Source organism: Orcinus orca, chromosome 5, assembly GCF_937001465.1.
Source record: "Orcinus orca chromosome 5, mOrcOrc1.1, whole genome shotgun sequence".
Lineage (NCBI taxonomy): Eukaryota > Metazoa > Chordata > Mammalia > Artiodactyla > Delphinidae > Orcinus > Orcinus orca.
The window spans coordinates 119,003,441-119,022,827 of record NC_064563.1 but is presented as its reverse complement, the minus strand read 5'-3'; the positions used below and the strand labels follow the sequence as shown (position 1 = coordinate 119,022,827).

At 37.9% G+C, this 19,387-nt stretch overlaps 1 protein-coding gene across 7 annotated transcripts in view; it reads left to right on the top strand.

The window, feature by feature from the left end:
- ROBO2 (roundabout guidance receptor 2) overlaps positions 1-19,387 on the top strand; it is a 1,654,833-nt gene that overhangs the window by 834,141 nt on the left and 801,305 nt on the right. The gene's annotated exons all lie outside the window — the stretch shown is intronic.

Here is a 19,387-nt window from a genome sequence, read left to right as displayed (position 1 = left end):
TATTATATCCACTTCGTATGATTTTATAATGACAAGAGAAATTATATAGCATATCTGTATAGTGAAATTTTTTTAGTAATCTTTATCTGAGCTTCTTAAGGAGAAAAACATCTATTATTGGGAACACAAAAGCCTCCACTAATATTTCAATAGTAGGAGCTTTGATATAGCACAGTTCAGTAAGTCTTTTTCCTCTAGCAAGCTAGGGGACCTAAGAGAAAGTTTAACCGTGATAATCAAAAGAACCTGAGTGTTGAACACTGCTCCTATTATAGCAAATGATTAGTACAGGTGGACCTTTCTCCATGTTCAATGACTGTTGGTAATGCTTAAATAATCAGGCAGCTGCTAGATAGCAAGAAAATGTCAAGTCGAGCACCTGGGTGTTAAACATTTATACATGCTTGTAGGCCACTTTTGATCTATCTCCCAACATGCCAAATGTCAGTGGCTTCACATAGGTTAGGAGGAAAGCACCTCATTAGAGCATGGCTAGAGTTTGCTTGGCATCAAAAGGCACAAAGAATCCTGGACCCTTAGATGCAGGGTGTTTATTTCTCTGTGCACTCAGCTTGCCGGTGTTTTGAGTAGCCCAGGTCCTCTGTTGTCTATATGTCTATAGATTACTCTTTCCCCATTTCTCTTTAAAAAGAACATTGCAATGGCTTCGTTTTTCCAAGCAGAACAATATAAATTACTATTTAATGACCTAGGGTGCCATTATATGAAGGAGCAGCCTGCACTGGCAACTCCAAATTGCACTTGGAGTTCTTCAAGGAGTTCATGGCCGGTGGCTACACGCTGTATACAGGGGTAATCAGCAAAAGATAAGGCAGCATCCTGGCTCGCAGGATGCTGTGCAGACAGAGCATGCTGTCTGATTGCCTTCCCTAACCTGCTAGGCTCTGTTCCCCTTGCTATTGTACTGCAGATGTAGTAATTAGTTTCCAAAGGGCTTGGGGAGAAAACAGGCTCACAAGCGAACTCATTTTTTTTTTCAAAGAAGCTGCCCAAGTTCATAAGCTGTGGTGAGTGCCTTACTAAAATCAATGTAGAGTTTATAAGTGAAAAAGGATAAAGAGCATAACACAAAATGAAACTTGATTTTTCCATCCAATTTAGAGGACGGCAAATGTGATTTAAGAAACAGAATGTCAGAAAAAGGAATGTCATGTATTAAGTCAAGGGCCCAGACGCAAAAAAAATAGCAAGTCCATGGAGAGCCTTTTGATTCTACCATAGCTCCCCTGTTATACAACTCTCCTAGCTACATAAATTGAAAAGCTAATTTAGAGCACAGTCTAAATAACTCATTTAGCCACTTATAAACTATGGATATTCTTATATTTTCTATGATTATAAAAAAAGTTAAAACTCAATCTTTATCTTAGCAACTGGTTATAACCTATGGCTTAAAAAAATATCGGTATACACATTCAACTAGAATTCGGAATTGGCCTCAAACGGAATCAAAATATCCACCCACTCTGAAAGTTAATATAGCTTGTTGTATCAAAGACGTAGATGGCTCCTTAAGAGATAGTTACCCCTAAACCTCATCAGTATCCTGCAGCTGTCCTCGGTAACGAGGATTTCCAAGTAATATGGGAAATTGTAGCCAGTCTTGAGCTTTAGGGCTATTACAGGAATCGGCTACTAAGCGAAAGAAATTGATGATGGAGTTGCAGCGTACATTTTTAGGTCTTAATAATGTGCAGTGCAGTCCCAAGCACTACTGCTATGGCCTTGCCTTTCTAGTGATGCTAATTTGGCTACATTTATTTCTAATATTTGAGTGAAGTGTCTCAGAAGCAGTCAAAAAATCAATTCTCAACAAATTCCTCCTCATTTACCTCTTCCTACTCTGTATCCGTTGGCCCTCACTACACTTGGGATTACAAATTCTGACAGCATCAATCTTGACCAGAACATAGTTAAGAGAGCTAGGGCCTTGATAAACTGACTTGTATATATTGTGTATTTAGAAAGAGCTCCTTATTCAACCTTTTCTCTAGTCAATCTGGTTATCTCCTATATGTAAACTAATATCTCATTATCGATGGTGAGTTTCTAAGTGGAAGTCATGGTGATATTTGTATATATGTAGATGTAGTCACAGACTATGATTAGTTAACTAGCAGAAATGAAAGGTGATCTTCATTTACTGTGCTAAAACAAATCTGTACTTGCAGGATAAGATATGGTTTATTATGAACTTTCTACTCTGTGACATAGACACAAGAAAATTATTAAAGAGATAAATATTAAAATGTAGGAACGTATTTTTCATAGTATTATTTTGTTAAAAGTGAGGAAATACAATAAGGAATAAATTGAGTGAACGGTAATATTCTACATAAGAATAGATAAATAAATGCACTCGTTTAAAATATATGTCAAATTTAAGTTAAATCAAATTTGCAAATGTCCTGTTTTGCCTTTCTTTAAAATATCCTTTGTTCATAAGGCTATAACATAAGTGCAATTAAGCCTTTTCAAGCTAAAACTATAATATGCATTATATTTTAAGCTGAAAACATAATATATATAATATATATTCCCAAATTAAATATATCACTATTTAAAAAATAATAATATTGTAAATAAATACTTAGGTAGTAAAATCAAAACCAATAAAGTTCATTACTGAATTCAAGCTATTTCTTAACTATAGCTTTAAATAATATATTAAAATATTATAACATACAAAAAGAGTATGTGATCTCATGACAAATAGTACTCGGTTCTTTCCAGTCCTAACAGTTACTACCTGAGTAACCTTGGACAAGTCATGTTTCTTTAGTTCCTTTTTTAGTTAAATAGGAATAATAATAGCTCCTACCTCACAGAGTTGTTGTAGGATTACTTGAGATAAACCATAAAAATGCACAGAAAAGGCTCATCAAATGTTAGGTTCTATTACTAGCATTATAATCTCCAATAATCATTATTATTATTTGATGAGTAAAGGGCAAAAGCCCATTTTTTTCCCCAGTGTGATGAAAAAAAGTCCCAGAAGTGTACCTTGCAGAGTAGTGTACATGATGTAAGATGTGGATTGCACAAAAGAATAAGTACAAGTAGAGCAGAACCTGGAAAGGCTTGGTGAAAGTAAAAAATAAATAAGTGGATAAGTAAAATATCTTGGTATTGCATGTGGTAGCCAGCCTCCAAGATGGCCCCCAATTATCCCTGTTCCCTGATATTCACACCCTTTTGTGTAATCCTCTCCCACATTGTACCAAAGTTAGTCTATGTGACCGATAGAATGTGGCAGAAGTCATGGGATATCACTTCTGAAATTGTTTTAAAAAACATTGCTGATTCCGTTTCTCTCTCCATTGCTCTGAAAGTATTTAGCTGCTTATCTTGTAAGAAAATCTATGAAGAGACCCCCATGGTGATCAATTAAAGCCTCCTGGTAATAGCCACATGAATGAGCCAATCAGACATTTACAGGCTGTAACCATGATCTACAGCTTGATTACAATCTCATGAGTCTTTTAGCCAGAACTACTCAGCTAAACTACTCCCAGATTCATCACCCTCAAAAACTATATGAGATATTTGTTTTCAGCCCCTAAGTTTGGGGTAATTTGTTTTGTCACAGTAAATAACTAATACTCTATAACCTGTTATCTAAATGTAAAAATAGATCATTATAATTTATTTTCCATTATAGCCTCTATTATTACATCCTGAGGTTCCCTTTATTTATTATTGAAAGCAATTTTGCCTCTTCAATAATGGAAAATATTTTTAGCCAATATTACATTAAAATTTGAAAATATTTCACCTAGATGGAAGCTATCATGTAACTGTTTATGATTAAAATATAATTAAAGCATTTGGAACCAGGGGACTGTATTGTTCTCCTTAAAGGAAAAAACAGTGCCTGGTAAAAAATAAGTTTTTCAAACAAAATGTTCAAACAAACGTTGTAGGACATGAATAGCTGCAATAGAGCTAGTTTCTAAAATAAGACTCAATAATAAAAGTAATGTTAATGTTCAGAGCTCTGATGTGTCACAAAGTCTTTTAAAATATTAAGAGGGTATAACAGATATTTAAGAATGTTTACCTATTTAAAATTTCTTAAATTCCATTCTTTTGAATATTTTCATTTTCACATAAAAATTACAAAAATTTTAAATGTATAAAGGCAACATAATACTAAATAAATATAAAAATAGAGATAAAAACATAATCCCATTTTCCTACCTCTCAAATTTCTGATGTTTGTCGAATTCTGTCCAAAATATGCCCATATGTAAAAATTTACATTTCTATAAGCATATATTTATATTTACTCTGATTTCTTTTACTTTTTAAATTATCAGTAGCACATAGAAGGTAATTAAAAATAAAATCTCTAGAAATACTAACTCAACAGTAACCATTATTAATATTTTGTTATCTATCCTCCCATCCTCTTTATCATTTCATCCTATCATCTATGTGTGGTAATAGGAATACCCAATCCCAAGATCCACATTTCCAATAGGGAGAACATGAATAGTATTAGCTTGGGCCACATGCTCCCCTTTAGGTATGGGGTTTGGGGGAAGAGATAGAAAGTAGATGAGAACACCTTAACAAAATTCTTACAATGCAAAAGGGAGCGTGGAAGAAACTGCTCCCAAATGAAAGTGTTCCAGGAAGTCGAAAACATCGTAGCTGTCAAATCATGTAAAATCATGATAGTAAATTCTCAACAATGCCTCCATTCTACTAATTCCTCAGCTTCCACAAGATCACTCTCCTATGTGTTTACCACCAAATCTTGCCTCCATTTTTTACCTCTTTCTCTCCCTAATCTACCTTTCTTTTTAAAGGAGCCATAGAAACAGCTCAAGGAATACATAATGCCCACACTCTGCCCAATGATGTTGTAATAATATAATATTTTGGTTATCAAATCTTTAGTCTACCTGGTCTCTTCACAGAATTTGATATCATTGTCTACCTATTCTTATCTTCCTTCTTTAAAGTATTTTTTTGTTTGTTTGTTTGTTTTTGTTTTTTTTTAAACATCTTTATTGGAGTATAATTGCTTTACAATGGTATGTTAGTTTCAGCTTCACAACAAAATGAATCAGTTATATATACACATATGTTCCCATATCTCTTCCCGCTTGCGTCTCCCTCCCTCCCACCCTCCCTATCCCACCCCTCCAGGCGGTCACAAAGCACCGAGCTGATCTCCCTGTGCTATGCGGCTGCTTCCCACTAGCTATCTACCTTACGTTTGGTAGTGTATATATGTCCATGCCTCTTTATCGCTTTGTCACCGTTTACCCTTCCCCCTCCCCATAGCCTCAAGTCCATTCTCTAGTAAGTCTGTGTCTTTATTCCTGTTTCACCCCTAGGTTTTTCATGACATTTTTTTTCTTAAATTCCATATATATGTGTTAGCATACGGTATTTGTGTCTCTCTTTCTGACTTACTTCACTCTGTATGACAGACTCTAGGTCTATCCACCTCATTACAAATAGCTCAATTTCGTCTCTTTTTATGGCTGAGTAATATTCCATTGTATATATGTGCCACATCTTCTTTATCCATTCATCCGATGATGGACACTTAGGTTGTTTCCATCTCTGGGCTATTGTAAATAGAGCTGCAATGAACATTTTGGTACATGACTCTTTTTGAATTATGGTTTTCTCAGGGTATATGCCCAGTAGTGGGATTGCTGGGTCATATGGTAGTTCTATTTGTAGCTTTTTAAGGAACCTCCATACTGTTCTCCACAGTGGCTGTATCAATTTACATTCCCACCAACAGTGTAAGAGGGTTCCCTTTTCTCCACACCCTCTCCAGCATTTATTGTTTCTAGATTTTTTGATGATGGCCATTCTGACTGGTGTGAGATGATATCTCATTGTCGTTTTGATTTGCATTTCTCTAATGATTAGTGACGTTGAGCATTCTTTCATGTGTTTGTTGGCACTCTGTATATCTTCTTTGGAGAAATGTCTATTTAGGTCTTCTGCCCATTTTTGGATTGGGTTGTTTGTTTTTTTGTTATTAAGCTGCATGAGCTGCTTGTAAATTTTGGAGATTAATCCTTTGTCAGTTGCTTCATTTGCAAATATTTTCTCCCATTCTGAGGGTTGTCTTTTGGTCTTCTTTATGGTTTCCTTTGCTGTGCAAAAGCTTTTAAGTTTCATTAGGTCCTATTTGTTTACTTTTGTTTTTATTTCCATTTCTCTAGGAGGTGGGTCAAAAAGGACCTTGCTGTGATTTATGTCATAGAGTGTTCTGCCTATGTTTTCCTCTAAGAGTTGGATAGTTTCTGGCCTTACATTTAGGTCTTTAATCCATTTTGAGCTTATTTTTGTGTATGGTGTTAGGGAGTGATCTAATCTCATACTTTTACATGTAGCTGTCCAGTTTTCCCAGCACCACTTATTGAATAGGCTGTCCTTTCTCCACTGTACATTTCTGCCTCCTTTGTCAAAGATAAGGTGACCATATGTGCATGGGTTTATCTCTGGGCTTTCTATCCTGTTCCATTGATCTATATTTCTGTTTTTGTGCCAGTACCATACTGTCTTGATTACTGTAGCTTTGTAGTATAGTCTGAAGTCAGGAAGCCTGATTCCTCCAGCTCCATTTTTCGTTCTCAAGATTGCTTTGGCTATTCGGGGTCTTTTGTGTTTCCATACAAATTGTGAAATTTTTTGTTCTAGTTCTGTGAAAAATGCCAGTGGTAGTTTGATAGGGATTGCATTGAATCTGTAGATTGCTTTGGGTAGTAGAGTCATTTTCACAATGTTGATTCTTCCAATCCAAGAACATGGTATATCTCTCCATCTATTTGTATCATTTTTAATTTCTTTCATCAGTGTCTTATAATTTTCTGCATACAGGTCTTTTGTCTCCTTAGGTAGGTTTATTCCTAGATATTTTATTCTTTTTGTTGCAATGGTAAATGGGAGTGTTTTCTTGATTTCACTTTCAGATTTTTCATCCTTAGTGTATAGGAATGCCAGAGATTTCTGTGCATTAATTTTGTATCCTGCTACTTTACCAAATTCATTGATTAGCTCTAGTAGTTTTCTGGTAGCATCTTTAGGATTCTCTATGTATAGGATCATGTCATCTGCAAACAGTGACAGCTTTACTTCTTCTTTTCCAATTTGGATTCCTTTTATTTCCTTTTCTTCTCTGATTGCTGTGGCTAAAACTTCCAAAACTATGTTGAATAAGAGTGGTGAGAGTGGGCAACCTTGTCTTGTTCCTGATCTTAGTGGAAATGCTTTCAGTTTTTCACCATTGAGGACGATGTTGGCTGTGGGTTTGTCATATATGGCCTTTATTATGTTGAGGAAAGTTCCCTCTATGCCTACTTTCTGCAGGGTTTTTATCATAAATGGGTGTTGAATTTTGTCGAAAGCTTTCTCTGCATCTATTGAGATGATCATATGGTTTTTCTCCTTCAATTTGTTAATATGGTGTATCACGTTGATTGATTTGCGTATATTGAAGAATCCTTGCATTCCTGGAATAAACCCCACTTGATCATGGTGTATGATCCGTTTAATGTGCTGTTGGATTCTGTTTGCTAGTATTTTGTTGAGGATCTTTGCATCTATGTTCATCAGTGATATTGGCCTATAGTTTTCTTTCTTTGTGACATCCTTGTCTGGTTTTGGTATCAGGGTGATGGTGGCCTCGTAGAATGAGTTGGGGAGTGTTCCTCCCTCTGCTATATTTTGGAAGAGTCTGAGAAGGATAGGTGATAGCTCTTCTCTAAATGTTTGATAGAATTCGCCTGTGAAGCCATCTGGTCCTGGGCTTTTGCTTGTTGGAAGATTTTTAATCACAGTTTCAATTTCAGTGCTTGTGATTGGTCTGTTCATATTTTCTATTTCTTCCTGATTCAGTCTTGGCAGGTTGTGCCTTTCTAAGAATTTGTCCATTTCTTCCAGGTTGTCCATTTTATTGGCATAGAGTTGCTTGTAGTAATCTCTCATGATCTTTTGTATTTCTGCAGTGTCAGTTGTTACTTCTCCTTTTTCATTTCTAATTCTATTGATTTGAGTCTTCTCCCTTTTTTTCTTGATGAGTCTAGCTAATGGTTTATCAATTTTGTTTATCCTTTCAAAGAACCAGCTTTTAGTTTTATTGATCTTTGCTATCGTTTCCTTCATTTCTTTTTCATTTATTTCTGATCTGATTTTTATGATTTCTTTCCTCCTGCTAACTTTGGGGTTTTTTTGTTCTTCTTTCTCTAATTGCTTGAGGTGCAAGGTTAGGTTGTTTATTCGAGATGTTTCCTGCTTCTTAAGGTGGGCTTGTATTGCTATAAACTTCCCCCTTAGAACTGCTTTTGCTGCATCCCACAGGTTTTGGGTCGTTGTGTCTCCATTGTCATTTGTTTCTAGGTATTTTTTGATTTCCTCTTTGATTTCTTCAGTGATCACTTCATTATTAAGTAGTGTATTGTTTAGCCTCCATGTGTTTGTATTTTTTACAGATCTTTTCCTGTAATTGATATCTAGTCTCATGGCGTTGTGGTCAGAAAAGATACTTGATACAATTTCAATTTTCTTAAATTTACCAAGGCTTGATTTGTGACCTAAGATATGATCTATCCTGGAGAATGTTCCATGGGCACTTGAGAAAAATGTGTATTCTGTTGTTTTTGGATGGAGTGTCCTATAAATATCAATTAAGTCCATCTTGTTTAATGTATCATTTAAAGCTTGTGTTTCCTTATTTATTTTCATTTTGGATGATCTGTCCATGGGTGAAAGTGGGGTGTTTAAGTCCCCTACTATGAATGTGTTACTGTCGATTTCCCCTTTTATGGCTGTTAGTATTTGCCTTATGTATTGAGGTGCTCCTATGTTGGGTGCATAAATATTTACAATTGTTATATCTTCTTCTTGGATCGATTCCTTGATCATTATGTAGTGTCCTTCTTTGTCTCTTTTAATAGTCCTTATTTTAAAGTCTATTGTGTCTGATATGAGAATTGCTACTCCAGCTTTCTTTTGGTTTCCATTTGCATGGAATATCTTTTTCCATCCCCTTACTTTCAGTCTGTATGTGTCTCTAGGTCTGAAGTGGGTCTCTTGTAGACAGCATATATAAGGGTCTTGTTTTTGTATCCATTCAGCTAATCTGTGTCTTTTGGTGGGAGCATTTAGTCCATTTACATTTAAGGTAATTATCGATATGTATGTTCCTATTCCCATTTTCTAAATTGTTTTGGGTTCGTTATTATAGGTCTCTTCCTTCTCTTGTGTTTCTTGCCTAGAGAAGATCCTTTAGCATTTGTTGTAAAGCTGGTTTGGTGGTGCTGAACTCTCTCAGCTTTTGCTTGTCTGTAAAGGTTTTAATTTCTCCATCAAATCTGAATGAGATCCTTGCTGGGTAGAGTAGTCTTGGCTGCAGGTTTTTCTCCTTCATCACTTTCAGTATGTCCTGCCACTCCCTTCTGGCTTGTAGGGTTTCTGCTGAGAGATCAGCTGTTAACCTTATGGGGATTCCCTTATGTGTTATTTGTTGTTTTTCCCTTGCTGCTTTTAATATGTTTTCTTTGTATTTAATTTTTGACAGTTTGATTAATATGTGTCTTGGCGTATTTCTCCTTGGATTTCTCCTGTATGGGACTCTCTGTGCTTCCTGGACTTGATTAACTATTTCCTTTCCCATATTAGGGAAGTTTTCAACTATAATCTCTTCAAATATTTTCTCAGTCCCTTTCTTTTTCTCTTCTTCTTCTGGAACCCCTATAATTCGAATGTTGGTGCGTTTAATGTTGTCCCAGAGGTCTCTGAGACTGTCCTCAGTTCTTTTCATTCTTTTTTCTTTATTCTGCTCTGCATTAGTTATTTCCACTATTTTATCTTCCAGGTCACTTATCCGTTCTTCTGCCTCAGTTATTCTGCTATTGATCCCATCTAGAGTACTTTTAATTTCATTTATTGTGTTGTTCATAATTGCTTGTTTCATCTTTAGTTCTTCTAGGTCCTTGTTAACTGATTCTTGCATTTTGTCCATTCTATTGTCCATTCTATCTCCAAGATTTCGGATCAACCTTACTATCATTATTCTGAATTCTTTTTCACGTAGACTGCCTATTTCCTCTTCATTTGTTAGGTCTGGTGGGTTTTTATCTTGCTCCTTCATCTGCAGTGTGTTCTTCTGTCTTTTCATTTTGCTTATCTTACTGTGTTTGGGGTCTCCTTTTTTGCAGGCTGAAGGTTCGTAGTTCCTGTTGTTTTTTGTGTCTGTCCCCAGTGGCTAAGGTTGGTTCAGTGGGTTGTGTAGGCTTCCTGGTGGAGGGGACTAGGGCCTGTGTTCTGGTGGATGAGGCTGGATCTTGTCTTTCTGGTGGGCAGGTCCACGTCTGGTGATGTGTTTTGGGGTGTCTGTAGACTTATTATGATTTTGGGCAGCCTCTCTGCTAATGGGTGGGGTTGTGTTCCTGTCTTGCTAGTTGTTTGGCATAGGATGTCCAGCCCTGTGGCTTGCTGGTCGTTGAGTGAAGCTGGGTGCTGGCCTTGAGATGGAGATCTCTCGGAGATTTTTGCTGTTTGATATTATGTGCAGCTGGGAGGCCTCTTGTGGACCAGTGTCCTGAAGTTGGTTCTCCCACCTCAGAGGCACAGCACTGACTCCTGGCTGCAGCCCCAAGAGCCTTTCATCCACAGGGCTTCTTAATTTGGGATGATTCGTTGTCTATTCAGGTATTCCACAGATGCAGGGTATATCAAGTTGATTGTGGAGCTTTAATCCGCTGCTTCTGAGGCTGCTGGGAGAGATTTCCCTTTCTCTTCTTTGTTCTCACAGCTCCCAGGGGCTCAGCTTTGGATTTGGCCCCGCCTGTGCGTGTAGGTCGCCGGAGGGCGTCTGTTCTTTGCTCAGACAGGACGGGGTTAAAGGAGCCGCTGATTCGGAGGCTCTGGCTCACTCAGGCCGGGGGGGTAGGGAGGGTCACGGAGTGCGGGGCGGGCCAGCAGCGGCAGAGGCCGGCGTGACGTTGCAGCCTGAGGCGCGCCGTGCGTTCTCCCGGGGGAGTTGTCCCTGGATCCCGGGACCCCGGCAGTGGCGGGCTGCACAGGCTTCCCGGAAGGGCGTGTGGCTAGTGACCTGTGTTCGCACACAGGCTTCCTGGTGGCGGCAGCAGCGGCCCTAGCGTCTCATGTCTGTCTCTGGGCTCCGCACTTCTAGCCGCGGCTAGCGCCCGTCCCTGGAGCTCTCTCAAGCAGCGTTCTTAATCCCCTCTCCTCGTGCACCAGGAAACAAAGAGGGACGTAAAAGTCTCTTGCCTCTTCGGCAGGTCCAGACTTTTCCCCGGACTCTCTCGCGGTGCACTAACGCCCTGCAGGCTGTGTTCACGCCGCCAACCTCAGTCCTCTCCCGGCGCTCCGACAAAAGCCGGAGCCTCAGCTCCCGGTCCCGCCCGCCCCGGCGGGCGAGCAGACAAGCCTCTCGGCTGGCGAGTTCCGGTCGGCCCGATCCTCTGCGCTGGAATCTGTCCGCTTTGCCCTCCGCACCCCTGCTGCTGTGCTCTCCTCCGCGGCTCCCAAGCTCCCCCACTCCGCCTCCCGAAGTCTCCACCCGCGAAGGGGCTTCCTAGTGTGTGGACGCTTTTCCTCCTTCACAGCTCTCTCCCGCTGGTGCAGGACCCGTCCCTATCCTTTTGTCTCTGTTTAGTTTTTTCTTTTGCCCTAACCAGGTACGTGGGGGGTTCCTTGCCTTTTGGGAGGTCTGAGGTCTTCTGCCAGCGTTCAGTAGGTGCTCCGTAGGAGTTGTTCCACGCGTAGATGTATTTCTGGTGTATCTGTGGGGCGGAAGGTGATCTCCGCGTCTTACTCTTCTGCCATCTTCCCGGAAGTCCTAAAGTATTATTTTTTTAATTTAAAAATCTATCTCCTTTTTTAAAATTTGTTCAATATGCTTTCTTTTTTTTTAAGTAATTAATTTATTTTTGGCTGTGTTGGGCCTTCATTTCTGTGCAAGGGCTTTCTCTAGTTGCGGCGAGCGGGGGCCACTCTTCATCGCGGTCTGCAGGCCTCTCACTGTCGGGGCCTTTCTTTGTTGCGGAGCACAGGCTCCGGACGTGCAGGCTCAGTAGTTGTGGCTCACGGGCTCTAGAGCTCAGGCGTAGTAGTCGTGGCACATGGGCCTAGTTGCTCCGTGGCATGTGGGATCTTCCCAGACCAGGGCTCGAACCCGTGTCCCCTGCATTGGCAGGCGGATTCTCAACCACTGCGCCGCCAGCGAAGCCCTAAAGTACTCTTTTTATTTGCTTCAGAAGTGCTCCTCTTTTCTGGTTCTGCCTCTCCCTGGATTAGGTCTCTCTTTTGGCTCTAATAACTTGAATGACCTTGAAATAGTGTAATGTTTAAACAGGGTGAGGGTTTAAAAAGAAAACATTTTTATTAAAATACATTGTAGAGAAATGTGCACAAGTCATCCCTGTACAGTTTGATAAATTTTTATGAAACATACCTATATAATTAACACACAGATAAAGAAATAGAGTGTTCCCGGTATCCCTGAAGCACTAATCATGGCCCGTTCCTGTCATTGCATACCCCTAAAGGTTCACACTATCATGACTTCTAAACTATAGATTAGTTTTGCATTCTTTTGTATTTCATATTAAAAAAATCATGCAGTCTGTAGTCTAATATTTAGCTGCTTTCGCTCAATGTAGTATATGTGAGATTCATTCGTGTTGTTGCATATTGCAGTTCACTTATTCTCATTGCTGTATAAATTTCCATTGTATGAATAAACCACAGTCTTTATCAAAGTATAGTTGATTTACAATATTGTGTTAGTTTCAGTGTATAGCATAGTGATTCAGTATTTTTGAAGATTATATTCCATTATAGGTTACTACAAGGGTATAATTCCCTGTGCTATATAGTATATCCTTGTTGCCTATCTATTTTATATATAATAGTTTGTATCTGTTAATTCCAGACCCCTCACTTGTCTCTCCTCCCTTCCCTCTCTCCTTTGGTAACAAGTTTGTTTTCCATATCTGCGAGTCTGTTTCTGTTCTGTGTATACATTCATTTGTCTTATTGTTTAGATTCCACATATAAGTGACATACAGTATTTGTCTTTCTCTGACTTATTTCACCAAGCATAATATCTTCTAGGTCAATCCATGTTCCTGCAAATGGCATTATTTCATTTATTTTTATGGCTGGGTAGTTTTCCATTTATGTATCGATATATATACCACATCTTCTTTATCTGTTCCTCTGTCAGTGGGCACTTGGGTTGCTTCCATGTCTTTGCTATTGTAAATAGTGCTGCTATGAACATTAAAAGTGCACATATCTTTTCGAATTAATGTGTTTGGTTTTTTCCGTATATATACCCAGGAGTGGAATGCTGGGTCATAGAGTAGTTCTATTTTTTCGTTTTTTAAGAAACCTCCGTACTGTTTATCATAGTGGCTGAACCAATTTGCATTCCCACAAACAGTGCAAGAGGGTTCCCTTTTCTCTACACCCTCCCCAACATTTGTTATTTGTAGACCTTTTTAAAAATCGATTTATTTTTGGCTGCATTGGGTCTTCATTACTGCATGTGGGCTTTCTCTAGTTGTGGCGAGCAGGGACTACTCTTGTGGTGCACTGGCTTCTCACTGCGGTGGCTTCTCTTTGTTGCAGAGCACGGGCCCTAGGCGCATGGGCATCAGTAGTTGTGGCACGTGGGCTCAGGAGTTGTAGCTCGCAGGCTCTAGAGCGCAGGCTCAGGAGTTGTAGCGCATGGGTTTAGTTGCTCCCCAGCATGTGGGATCTTCCCAGAACAGGGATCAAACCCGTGTCCCCTACACTGGCAGGTGGATTCTTAACCACTGCTCCACCAGGGAAGTCCCTGGTAGACTTTTTGATGATAGCAATTCTGACAGGTGTGGGGTGATACCTCACTGTGGTTTTGATTTGCATTTCTCTAATAATTAGTGATGCTGAGCATCTTCTCATTTGCCTATTAGCCATCTGTATGTCTTCTTTGGAAAAAAAAAAATCTATTCAAATCTTCTGCCCATTTTTTTTACATTTAATTTTTACTTATTTATTTTTTAAAATTTTTTTTGGCTGTGTTGGGTCTGCGTTGTGTGTGGGCTTTCTCTAGTTGTGGCGAGTGTGCACTACTCTTCATTGTGGTGTGCGGGCTTCTTATTGTGGTGGCTTCTCTTGTTGTGGAGCACGGGCTCTAGGAGCGTGGGCTTCAGTAGTTGCAGCACATGAGCTCAGTAGTTGTGGCTCGCAGGCTCTAGAGCACAGACTCAGTAGTTGTGGTGGATGGAGGGCTTAGTTGCTCCGTGGCATGTGGATCTTCCCAGACCAGGGGTCGAACCTGTGTCCCCTGCATCAGCAGGCTGATTCTCAACCACTGCGCCACCAGGGAAGTCCCGTTCTGCCCATTTTTTGATTGGATTGTTTTGTTTTGTTTTGATATTCAGTTGTATGAGCCATTTGTATATTTTGGATATTAAGCTCTTGTCAGTCACATCATTTGCAAATATTTTCTCCCATTCCATAGGTTGTCTTTTCATTTTGTCAATGGTTTTCTTTGCTGTGCAAACGTTTTTAACTTTAATTAGGTTCCATTTGTTTATTTATGCTTTTATTTCTTTTGCCTTGGGAAACTGATCAAGAAAATATTGCTACAATTTATGTCAGAGTGTTCTGCCTATGTTATCTTCCCAGAGTTTTATATTTTCAGTTCTTACATTTAGGTCTTTATCCCATTTTGAGTTTATTTTTGTATATGGTGTGAGGAAATGTTCTAATCTTATTGTTTTAATGCGGCTGTTCAGTTTTCCAAGCACTACTGTTGAAGAGATTGTCTTATTTCCATTGTATGATATACTGTATTTTACTTGTTCCAATTTTCTTCTGTTGGTGGACATCTGTATTGTTTCCTGTGCTTCACTATTGTAAATTATGCTGCTGTGAGATATTTATTAATTAAAATTGTACATAAAAATTTTTAAACAGTCCTTTAGCAGTCAACTTTTATTCTTTGCCAATCTGTGTTCCCTTACAATAGACACAAGTAGAAAAATATTGAAAAATTGTTGAACTTTTGTGGGAACATATTTTACTTTATATAAATTCTAGAAACTTTCACCTTCAAATTGAACAGTAATAGATTTGATTCTAAACAAACTAGTCAGAGTAGACTTTAAAGTCATATTTTTAAACTTAAAGTTTATGTTAAATTTAGAAACAATTGCATTTTGTACTTTTGTAATAATGGCCCTTCAGTTCGTTTTGTAAGTGAGAGTAATAAAAGCTATTGAACTTTCGTAGGGTTTCTAACTTTAAGGAAAATTCCTATAAATATACTATATGTGAAGGTAATATATCGAGTACGTTGAAATTTGGGATAAAGCTGTAGGTGGGTTATTATCATTAAAATGGTTTTCTATATCTGAACAATCTATATTATTCATTTCTATATATCATGTTCTGATTGTGTTTTAAGCCATTTTTTGACCCTATAGCAAATGGGTTTCATTAAAATTTATTATAGCTTTATTAAATAAGGGTAGCAATATATCCAGACTAAATCACTTGCGGCAATTCCTGTGCCAGTCTACTTAAAATAAAACGAATGCCCTTATGCTAACTTACTAGACCTTCTAGTGAAAGTATTTTCACTAGGGTTTCTATTCTGGCTAACTAATCAGTTTTGGTAAAGCTAATCATTTTTCCAAGACACAATTTCCTTATTGGTAAAATAGAAAAAACAACTAACTCTCAGGATTATTTGTAAGCGTTTTTCCAAAAGTCCGGAACAAATATAGGAAAAATTATTCTGAGTATACACTACTTCAATTGTCTTGCAAATCTACTTATTAAATCTGCCATTCTTAATACCTGACCTTTCAGCACATTGGGGCTCATAGTGGGGTGATTAAAACCACAATAAGATACTACTTTCAGAATTGTTTCTTTTGACCTAAAAAAAAAGTTTTTTCTTAGGATGATGAGTGCTGATGGTAAAGCAAATGCCCTTCATAGTGATTTGGACACTATTTACGTTAGCTTAGTAAATATTTAGCTACATGCCACATGGGTGAAGGACAAGGACAAATGTATCTGAGGCCAGTAGAGAAGCAGAACACAGATGTCTGTGATTTATGTAAAGTTATCTGGGTAGCTGTTTTCTTTACTGCTTGCAGAGAATAAACTTTAAGACCATGGATAAATACTCAAATTCAGAGATTTTTAAAATCTCATTTCATAGATGGAACAGAAATAAGGGCATAGAGTATTCTACTAAAGACAATTTTATGAGGTCTTGAAAGATACAGCTAACACAGTAATAAATATTAGTAACATTTGTATAATTTGTCACCTACTTGATAAAAGAGATACTGTAGTAACAGTTGGGTACTTCACTTTTCTGCTTATTTTGAAGGAATTCAGAGGAGACTGTCAGCTTTCATCTGATTAAGTTGAGCACACTTTCTGGAACAAGGAGATTCTCCCAGACAGTAAAATATCTCTTCTTCTTTTTCTTTCTACCTAACCAAAAAGAAGAAGGAGAAGGAGAAAAGGAGGGCCTGCTGGAGGGAGGGAGGAGAAAACACACACAAAACAAACAAAAACCCTTATCGTTCTCCACTTTTCTTAAATTATTGTAGCAGTTTTGCCTAGTATTCTAGGTTTACTTAATTGTTAAATTTTGTGTGTGCACTCCCAAATATTAAATACATATTTGTGTAGTACCATATTTTGTACATTTTTATAGGTTTGTCTCTAACCTGGACACCTAAAACAAATGTATAAGTGTTTTTAACAACTTTCAGAACAAGTTAATGGCTAGAAGGACTGTGGTAAGCAGAGAAGGTAGTCATTTTGGCTAAGTTGTATAAGAGTGTCATCCTTAATATTGACAAAGGACATATTTAAGGGAGTTAAGATATGAAGCTATAGAAAAATTATGTATTCACTTGAAGTGAGGAGTTTTTATTCCAACTTAGCTTCTATTCAAATTTAGGTGGGCAAGCAGAGTGATGAATTAACATTTATGGGGCACATTCTAGGCATAAGGAAATGTCCTAGTCACTTTATGCATTCAGCAAATATTTACTAAGCTCCAATCTTGCGTGGATTCTGAGGTGAACAAGAGTGGTGGTGACATATTCTTGGGGAGACATTAAAAATAAACAGATGAGAGAGTGATGAATGGTCAGAGTCGTGTGGCTCTCGTGAAGGGGCTGCACAGGAGGCGGGCTCGTGTGGCACTAGAGAAGGTGCTCAGGGGAAGCTTCTCAGAGGGGACAATTTGAATTTAGACCTAAATCTCAGGACAGACTCACCCATGTGAAGATCAAAATGGAAAAGAAGCATTTTTGGCAGCAGGAACTGTAAGCACAAAGGCCTTTAAGGAGACTCGAACATGGTATGTTTACAATACAGAAAGAAGACCAGTGATTGATAGCAGGCTGTTGTCTAACAATGATAGGTAACCAAACTGAGAAATGATGTCATCAATAACTTGGCAGGATTTTTATATTAATAGTAGTAGCTAATATTTGTTGAGGACTTTACTTTGTGCCTTGAGGTCAAACTTTTTGTATAGATTACATTGAAAAACAACTATAGTATGATGTTAAAGTTCACATCTTGAGGGCAGACAGACCTTGGGTTTGAGTCCTGGCTCTGCCAGTTATTAACTTTGCGATTGCTATGAAATTTCTTAATCTCTCTTCATCTTTTCTATCCTTTCTTTAGAATGGGGATAATAATAGTGCCTACCCTCCTATGGTTGTTCTGAGAATTAAAAAACAAAATAATAACTAACGTCTTCTGAATACTTACTATGAGTCCACCCTTTAATCAGAATTCATTTAACTCTGCCAGGAATAATCCTCGTCAGTCTACTGTCAGAGCATATGCTCTTTTTAATAAGCAGACTATAAAGCATTTATATTAATTCTTTATATGTGTTCACTAGCAAAGTACTACAGGGGAAAAACATTAAAATAGTGTAAGACCTGATTCCGTCCAATGAAGATCAATGATGATAAATATTGCATCGTAGTTATCATTTTGAGAGTTTGGAATTGTGGTCTATTCATTTTCAAAGCTCCATATTATAGTATCCGACAAACAGTACGTTCATAATAAATGACTGTTGAATGAGCAAATAAGCTTTAGAATTTCTGTGGGTAGAATCTTTATTTTTAGCTGACTACCTTCTTCTTTTCTTCTCTTAACTCCGTCAATATAAACGACCTTCCTTCACACTTTCATTTTTGTTATTTCTGCTCCAGTTCACCTTTGATTATTTTTTTCCAACTACGTGTTCCACTGAACACTTCTACAGCTGGGAATATCTGCTTTTCTCTTTAAAGCCTCTGGTTTTACTTCTTCCCTTGAATGCTTTCTTTATATCATTTTAAATATATCCTGCCACCGAGATGTCTTGAAAAGAGAGCTAAGCATCTTTTCTTTCAACCATTGCTTTTACTTTGATTTCTTTTTGTTCAAAAAAAATATATATATATATATGTATATCCTATATATGTGTATAAATGTCATAGCTTTTGAGGTAGTAATTTTTAGCTATTATTGTAGCATAATCAAAAAAGCAATATTATATAAAGCCCTATTGTTTCTTGCTCATGAATTTCTTAGTTCTACTGACCTATTCTCGTGTGTGTGTGTGTGTGTGTGTGTGTGTGTGTGTGTGTGTGTGAACTGTATTCCAAATTGTTGGCAGTTATATCTAAATAAGCATCTTTCAAGTCTTACAAACTGAATCTAAATATTTGGCCTGTGGGGTCATTTTCTGTTCTCTGTAATCCTGTCTTTGTTTCCTAAGACACAGTGGAAGGTCTGTGTGTTCTAAAAGACACATCATGCTGGAATGTGTAAGAACATTAAATCATTTTTCTCCTTCATATTTCTTTAGAGATGGTGGGATGTTACACATCCAAAAGTCTAATATTTTCTCAATTTGTTTCATGGTCATACATCTTCAAACTTGTGTCTTGTACATCTCCAAACTTAGCCACTGTTGTTCTAAGCTGAAGTCCCTCTCTGTATATCTTTTCCATTTACAGACTAAAGAAAGAGCCCCAGTCCCTCCCTTGATGTGAAATCAATTTCCATCTTTATATTGAGGCTTGTTTCTCTTGTACTAAGATTACATCTAGTCTTCTTCCTCTAGCTGTCTGTGTTCTTAATGCATTACATGGTTCTGCTTGAAGGTCTGCTTTCTCTGTATCTGGGTGATTTTAATTAGTCTTTGAAGTTTCTTTTGAAATCCTTCTTCTATTTCCCTTTTGATTATTTACTGTCTATAATTTCCCTTATCTCCATCTCTGTGTTAAATTCTTCTATGTTATTATTTCTTCTGGAATTTTAATTTCAGTTA